The following is an 8,259-nucleotide window of genomic DNA, read 5'->3' as shown; positions in this document are numbered from 1 at the left end:
TCGTGTTACAGATCTTGTCAATAAGATGAGAGTCTATGGAGAAGATATGCCCGATAGCAAAGTAGTGGAGAAAATTCTTCGCACCATGCCAATGAAGTATGACCATGTGGTGACTACGATACTAGAGTCACATAATATGGATACCATAATGATTGTAGAGTTGCAAGAAACCATGGAAAGCCACATCAGTAGAATATTGGAGAAATCAGAAAAATCAACTGAAGAAGCCCTAAAAAGCCGAGTGAATTTCAACAATGTTGCAGAATCAAACCGTACACAAGAAAGACAAGGTCGTGGTTTCAATTTTCAAAGTAGAGGCAGAGGAAGTTTCAGAGGTAGAGGTCGTGACAATTACAACCAAGGAAGTTACAACAATTTTATACTACCTAATCAAGGAAGAGGTGGAACGAACCTGTCAATCGAGAAAGAGGTCAAGGTAATTTTTATCAGGAAAGAACTAATTTCAACTGTTTTCATTGTGGAAAGTATGGACATAAAGAAGCAGATTGCATATTCAAAGTGATGAATAATAATCAAGCACACATTGCAGAAAATCAGCATCAAAATACTGATGACAATCCGAGCACTCAGACTTTATTTTTTACAAATAATTCATATGCTAAAGATAAAAATATATGGTACTTGGATAATACTTGCAGTAGTCATATGTCTGGTAGAAAGGAGTTATTTTCTTTATTAGATGATTCAGTTAAACTATTATTGAAGTTTGGTAATAGTACAAAGATCTCTATTGAAGAAAAAGGGAACATACCAATTAGATTGAAAGATGGTTCTTTGAGTTATATTTCTGATGTTTTCTATACTCATGAACTTGATTACAATTTACTGAGTATAGAGAAATTATCTGAGAATGGATATAAGATGATAACTTATCGTGGATATTGCACTGTATTTGACAATAATGGAAGGTTCATTGATAAAGCAAAGATAACTTCAAACAGAATGTTTCCATTAAAAATTCAACATGTTAATCCCTCTTGCATGAGTTCTGTGATACTTGATGATAACTGGTTATGGCATATGTGGTTTGGGCACTTTTATTTTTCTGGCCTAAACTACCTGTCAAGAAAAGGACTTGTTTCTGGTCTACCATGGATTCATATTCCCAATTGTGTTTGTGAGATTTGTCAACTGGGAAAGAAGCACAGAGATCCATTCCCTACAGAAAAGTCATGGAGAGCTAGAAGATTACTTGAAATTGTGCATTTAGATCTCTGTTCTATAGAAGTTTCAAGTAATGGTGGTAGTAGGTACTTTATCACTTTTATTGATGATTTTAGTAGATATATATGGGTATACTTTCTGAAGCAAAAATCAGAAGCATGTGATGTCTTTAAGACATTCAAGGCGTTTGTCGAAAAACAAAGTGGCTATAAAATTAAAATTCTTACAACAGACAGAGGAACAAAATATCTTGCATGTTCAGAATACTTTAAGCAACACGGAATTTAACACCAACTAAACTAGATACACTCCTCAACAAAATGGAGTTGCTAAAAGAAAGAATAAAACCATCATGGATATGGTCAGATGCATGCTCAAGTCAAAATAAATGCCTAAAGAGTTTTTGGCAGAAGTAGTCGCAACAGCAGTTCATATTTTAAATAGGTGTCCAACAAAGAGTGTTCATGATAAAACTCCAGAGGAAGCTTGGAGTGGAAAGTGGCATTCCATTCATCATTTCAGAGTCTTTGAGTGTATCGCTTATACCCATATACTAGATCAATTAAGGAAGAAGTTAGATGGCAAAGGCGAGAACTGTATCTTTATTGGCTATAGCACAGACTCAAAAGCATACAAGTTGTACAATCCAAAAACAAATAAAGTAATCATCAGCAGAAACGTGATGTTTGACGAGAAAGCCATGTGAGACTGGGACACAAAGATAGAAAGCATCAGATTGTAATTTCAAATACATGTGATGATGAAGAAGAAAGACAACCGGACGCAACCGAACAACCAGAATCATCTAGAAAACCTCAAAGAGAGCGGAGACTACCTGCTAGATTAGCAGATTATGAAGTTGGCAATGACAACGATCCGTCCGATGAAGAAATCATAAACTTTGTTCTATTTTCAAATTGTGAGCCGTTGAACTTTGAAGAAGCCTCTAAAGACAACAATTGGAAGAAAGCAATAGATGAGGAGATTCATGCTATTGAGAAGAATAACACGTGGGACCTGATAGATTTACCAGCAGATAAGAAGCCGATTGGAGTAAAGTGGGTTTACAAAACTAAGTACAAATCCAACGATGAAGTTGATCGTTTCAAAGTAAGATTAGTTGCTAAGAGATACAAACAAAAGTCAAGTATCAATTATTTTGAAGTATTTGCTCATGTTGCTAGATTAGACACTATTCGTATGATTATTTCACTCTCGGTCTAAAATAAGTGGAAGATACATCAAATGGATGTTAAGTCTGTATTTCTAAATGGCACTTTAAAAGAAGAAGTGTATGTTGTATAGGTTAAAGCAAGCACCAAGAGCATGTACAAGAAGATTGATTCTTATTTCATTGAGAATGGTTTCAGAAAATGTCCGTTTGAGCATACTCTTTATATCAAGTTCGTCAAAAATGGAGATATCTTGATCGTGTGTCTTTATGTTGATCATTTTATCTTTACTGGAAACAATTTGAAGATAATTGCAGAATTCAGGGAGGCTATGATAAAGCACTTTGAAATGACAGATATGGGCTTGATGTCTTACTTTCTTAGCATTGAAGTAGTTCAAAAAGATGGTAAAATTTTCATTTCTCAGAAGAAATATGCAAATGATATTTTGAAGAAATTTCAGATGGAGCACTCAAAACCAGTTTCTACTCCAATCGAAGAGAAGTTCAAATTGTTGAGAGAAGATAACGGAAGAGCAATAAATCTCACATACTATAAAAGCTTGATTGGAAGTCTAAGGTACTTGACTGCGACTAGACCAGATATTGTGTTTGGAGTTGGTTTGGTTAGCAGATTTATGGAAGAGCCTTGTACCAACCATTTGCAAGCGGCAAAATGGATTCTTCGATATATCAAAGATACTTTAAATGATAGTATTTATTATGAAAATACTAATGAATTAAATCTTGTCAGTTACACTCATAGTGATTGGGCCGGAGATATAGAAATAAGAAAAAGTACTTCAAGATTTGTATTTCATCTTGGTTCTGGTACAATTTCTTAGTCTTCAAAGAAACAACCAGTAGTTGCTCTCTCTACAGCAGAAGCAGAATATATAGCAGCAGGAAGTTGTGCAACACAAGCAATTTGGTTAAGAAGAATTCTTGAGGAATTGAATGAAAAATAAAATACTCAAACAATAATATTTTGTGATAACAAGTTAGTTATTGTATTTTGCAAACATCCAGTATTTTATGGAAGATCAAAGCATATTGATATTCGGGTTCATAAAATTAGAGAGTTGGTAAATGAGAAAGAAGTTGTGATCGAGTATTGTCCAACTGAAGAACAAGTTGCTGATATATTTACAAAGCCATTAAAGACCGAATTATTTTACAAGTTGAAGAAGATACTTGGAATAATTAATTCTACAAGTTTAATTTAAGGAAGGCAATGTTGATAATTAAATCAACTTGCAAAATCATTCACCGCCATTATATACAAAAGCTCAGTCAAAACTTGGTCAAACTTGAAGGAAGTAAAATTTACAATGACTACGGGAAGCAATTAAAAAAAGTTACAAAGGATCAGGTTAAATGTTCAAAGATTTACAGCTGGATAATTTTAGACATCAACATGTAACACTTGTGACAAGTTGAGTTTCTTCTACAACTTTCAATAAGTTATTGCCTTATATCCAAGCTTAACCATTAAGCTTAGTTACAAGTTATTTTGTTTAAACAGTCAAATATAACTATAAATAGGTGGTGTATTTTTTGTATTTTATCTCTCCATATATGAAAAAAATGTTTAGTATTTGTTTTTATAAAATTCTCTCCTTATTAATATGAGTGTTAGTAACTAAAGTTAAAAAATAAAAAATATAATAACGTCATTTATATGAGTGAGTGATCTTAGAGCTAATTTAAGTGTAGGTATTATACTTACAAATATTATACCTTATAGGTTTGAACGGTATATATTTCTTTAAATTATGGTAAACAAATAGATAAACTTTTCAAATTAAGTCTATTAGTCTACTCTTCTTAGTACTTAATTATATTTTCTAAACACTATTATAGAGGAAGAGAGTTAAAAAGGTTTTCAAAAATGAAATAGATAGAGAAATTTTTTATAATTATATCTAAATGTACATTTAAGTATTTTGTTAATTAAATAGATAGAGAAATTTACATTAAAAAAACTATTTAAGTATTTTTGTTAATTAAATTTAATTAAACTAGTTTAATATTAATAAAAATTAATTATTGGTAGTATTACTCTAAATTTTATTGTTTAATTTAGTTCATAAAAATTTAAATGTATAATATTATTCTAAAATTATATGTAATAAATGAAATATAAATAAAAATAATTATTTTGTGTCTTTTCTATTGAAAAAAAATATAAAAATATTAGACAAAAACACATCTTTTTATTGTTTTTATCAAATTTTTATAATTATTTTTTATTTTATTTTATTTTTAAATTTTGTGTTAAAAAAACAAATTAGACTTTTTATTATTTATTTGTTCCAACTTATATTGAGTTTATTACTAAATAAAATATAAAATATTAATTTTTTATTTTTTATCATATTTTTAATGTCTTATCTTATTTTACTCTTAAAATCAAATATAATCCAAGTAATTCCGTAATATATAGTTTGAATAACTGGGAGAAAAAAAACATAGGCACACAAAAATTAAAATATAAAATACAATAATATACAGAATTATTTTCTCTTGAAAAATATTTAAGCATGTGCGTAATATTTAACAAAAAATACAAAAATATATTTTTATATTTAAATATTTATTAATATATATTATTAAATTAAAGTACATATTATCAATATTCATTATTTTTGTTATAAATGTAGTTTCATTTGTGCTAGATATTTTATATCATTCTCAACATTTTCAAAATTTAGTTACAAATAACTTTAAATTAAAATATTATCTTTCTCTTATATAATGCAATATTTTTTTTGAAGTTTTATGTCTGTATTATTCATTCAATTTTCTATTTTCGTTATCTATCTCTAACTATATATATACTAAATATTATCTATTATTTATTCATAGATGTAATATTCAATTTATTATGTAAAAAGTTTGAAAAAAAATATAATAAAGTTAAATTGATATTATAAAAAGTTTTCTTATTTATTAAAAATATATTTATAATATAGAGTTATGAAATAAAACAATTTCATGCAAAGTCGGCGGGCCAGACGGGCAGTGACCATGTGCTTGAACAGAAAAGGAAGTGATGGAGAGATCTTCTAATTGTTTGTTTTGACTTTTGATCAATGCTTCTTTGGTTATGTCATCTTTGTTTCTCACTTTCAATAAGAGTGGAAATTTATGTGGAATCGCTCCACGTTACGTTGGTTCTCCTTTCTAATTTCTTAGCTACCACTCATAAATGCAACTACCACAAAAATAATTAGAAAAAGATGGTGGGGGTATTAGGGGTGGAAAAAGGCCAGGCTGTCTGTCAAGGGTTTGTGTTTGACCTGTCCTGACTTGGTCTGTTATAAAATAGGTACAGGTCTAGATTTTTTTAAAAGTCTTAATACATTAATAGGTCAGGTCCAAATTTATTAATTAGTCTTATAGGCCTATCAGACCTGTCTGGACCTGTTAAAATATAATTAAATATATAAATAATTATTTATTATTAATAAATTATGAGATATTTTAAATTTATTATATTTATTATAATATTTTTGTATATTTTAAATATGTTAAAAGTTTAAAATTTTTTAAATAATATTTTTATTTTTATAAAAAAAATTATCAAGCCTTTTAACAGGCTTCAGGTCAGGCCAGGCTAAATAACAGAACAGGCCTAGTACTTTATAAAGAGCTTATAACAGGTTGCAGGTCAGGTTCAGGCTAATTAATTGTATGACAGGCCAGACCTGTTAAGAGTAAAGCCTGACCTGGCCTAGCCTAGCCTGTTTCCACCCTACCGGGTACTAAGCTAAAAAAGACATCTATTTATGGAAAAAAATTTAAATGTTCTTAAAACGTGAATGTATTGGTTTAATAATTTTAATACTTGATTTTAATTAATATTATATATTATAATTAAGATTAATAATTAAAATTAATATCTAAAATTTTGTTATATAATTATTATTGATCATTTGGTTTTTATCTTATGATGAGCCATTACAAAAGGCAAAATATATACAGAGTTTTATATACAATAATGTTAAAATTGAGGAACCACGAACGATATTAGAGATATAATTATTTATTTATTTTTTTATTAGGTTAAGTATTTAAAAAAGTAATTTCATAATATTATGTTAAAATTTTTATGATAAAAAAATTTAGAGTTTAATTTTTATTATTTTTTAAATTTTAAATTTTGATTTAGCCTGAAATATAAAATCGAATTTGTCTATTAATGATTTGAGTTTTGGATATGTTGATGTTGTTATAATGTCATATTTTATTTATTCTTTTTGAAGTTTAGACTGAAAACTGATGATAATTCTTCTTTTTCCGTGTGTTCAGAAATTATTGCTACGTCTAAAATTCAGATTGAAAATTTGATGATGATATTGAAATTTCTGTTTTTAGATTTTGGTTGAATTATTGTTGATTGGGTGAATATCTGTTTCTGATTTGGCTTGAATATGAAATATTAATATTGCTGGATTTGTTGAATATTGTTTAAAATTGTACAAATTTTAGCAGAAGTTGTTTTATTTTTTTCATGTATCTTATTCCGTTTTTGATAATTTGAATTCAAGTGTTCTAAGCTAATTTGAATCTGATCCCAAATTGAGTCCAGTGAATCACTATAGAATTTTGACATGATATTTAATAAAATCAACATTTGATACGAACTTGTATAAAGAGATAGAGAATTAGATAAAAAAGATCGAAAAGAATAGAAGAGAAATTTCTAGAATTAGGACAAAAAAGGAAAATAAAATTTCTAGTTACATCATAACTATCTCTATTATTATGTTATATATTATTCTGTTGGTCTCTATAGTTTTGCGAAATTTTCAATTAGGTCTCTATATTTTTTTCTTTTAATTTAGTCCCTACATAAATTTTTTTTCAAACAGGTCCCTCTTGATAGTAATTGATTTAATTATACGGGAATCCGACTAAAAAAAATTGGTGCAGGACCTAAAAAAAGAAAAAAAATATAGAAACCCAATTAAAAAAAATTAATGCAAAGACACAATTAAAAAAAAGTATAAAAACCTAACTAAAAATTTTACAAAATTAAACCATAGAGACCAACAAAATAATTAAACTTATAATTTTCTAATTGGACTATACGTCCAATATTACTCCTATCAGAGCCATAAATTTTAATGAATTAAAAGAGTTAATAAAAAAGTATATGTGTTATTTATAGAAATTTAGTAAAAATTAATGTAATTATTCCTATTAGGAATTTTTTCTCCGGAAGAAAATATTTAATTCATAAAAAAGTCAAATGATAATTATGGATCTCAAAAAATACATAAGTTTTTAAATTTAAAAAAGAACATAGATATTATTTATGTTAAATTTTATACTAATAAAAAAAGGATATAACACTCGATTATAAAAAATTTTAATAAATAAAATATGAACAAATCTAAATTTTTTTGTTTTTAATTCTATATAAAATATGCTGTTACAATACACGTGAAATACTTTTTCTTTGCCTTGAATAGATCTAAATATTTTTTAATCTAAAAATATTTTTATGAAAAAAAAAAATTCTTTCAATATATCTTCCTTCCAAATCTGGAGAATTTGCTATCAGTATATCCAAAACACATCAATATATTCAAAACACTCACAAAAAATTACCAATTAATAACTCTCTAATTAGACTTATATTATTTTGTCTTTTATTATAGTTTACAGATTTATTTTGTTAAACGTAATAAAAATGTCTAGTTGTCTACTTTAGCTTACTATTATTAACTGATATTGCTAGTCAAATAGTGATATTTATGTAAATTTTAAATTACATTGAAAACAAAAATCATCAATTAAAGGAGTTCAAACATGCAAGAATTCAAATACCAACTCATAAATGCAACTTATTTGGATTAGAAAGAGGAGAAAATATGTAAAAAAAATCAATAAAG

This window comes from Arachis duranensis, chromosome 5 (genome assembly GCF_000817695.3).
Source record: "Arachis duranensis cultivar V14167 chromosome 5, aradu.V14167.gnm2.J7QH, whole genome shotgun sequence".
Taxonomy (NCBI): domain Eukaryota; kingdom Viridiplantae; phylum Streptophyta; class Magnoliopsida; order Fabales; family Fabaceae; genus Arachis; species Arachis duranensis.
The sequence above is the reverse complement of the archived record's forward strand: the minus strand, read 5'-3'. Positions refer to the sequence as shown.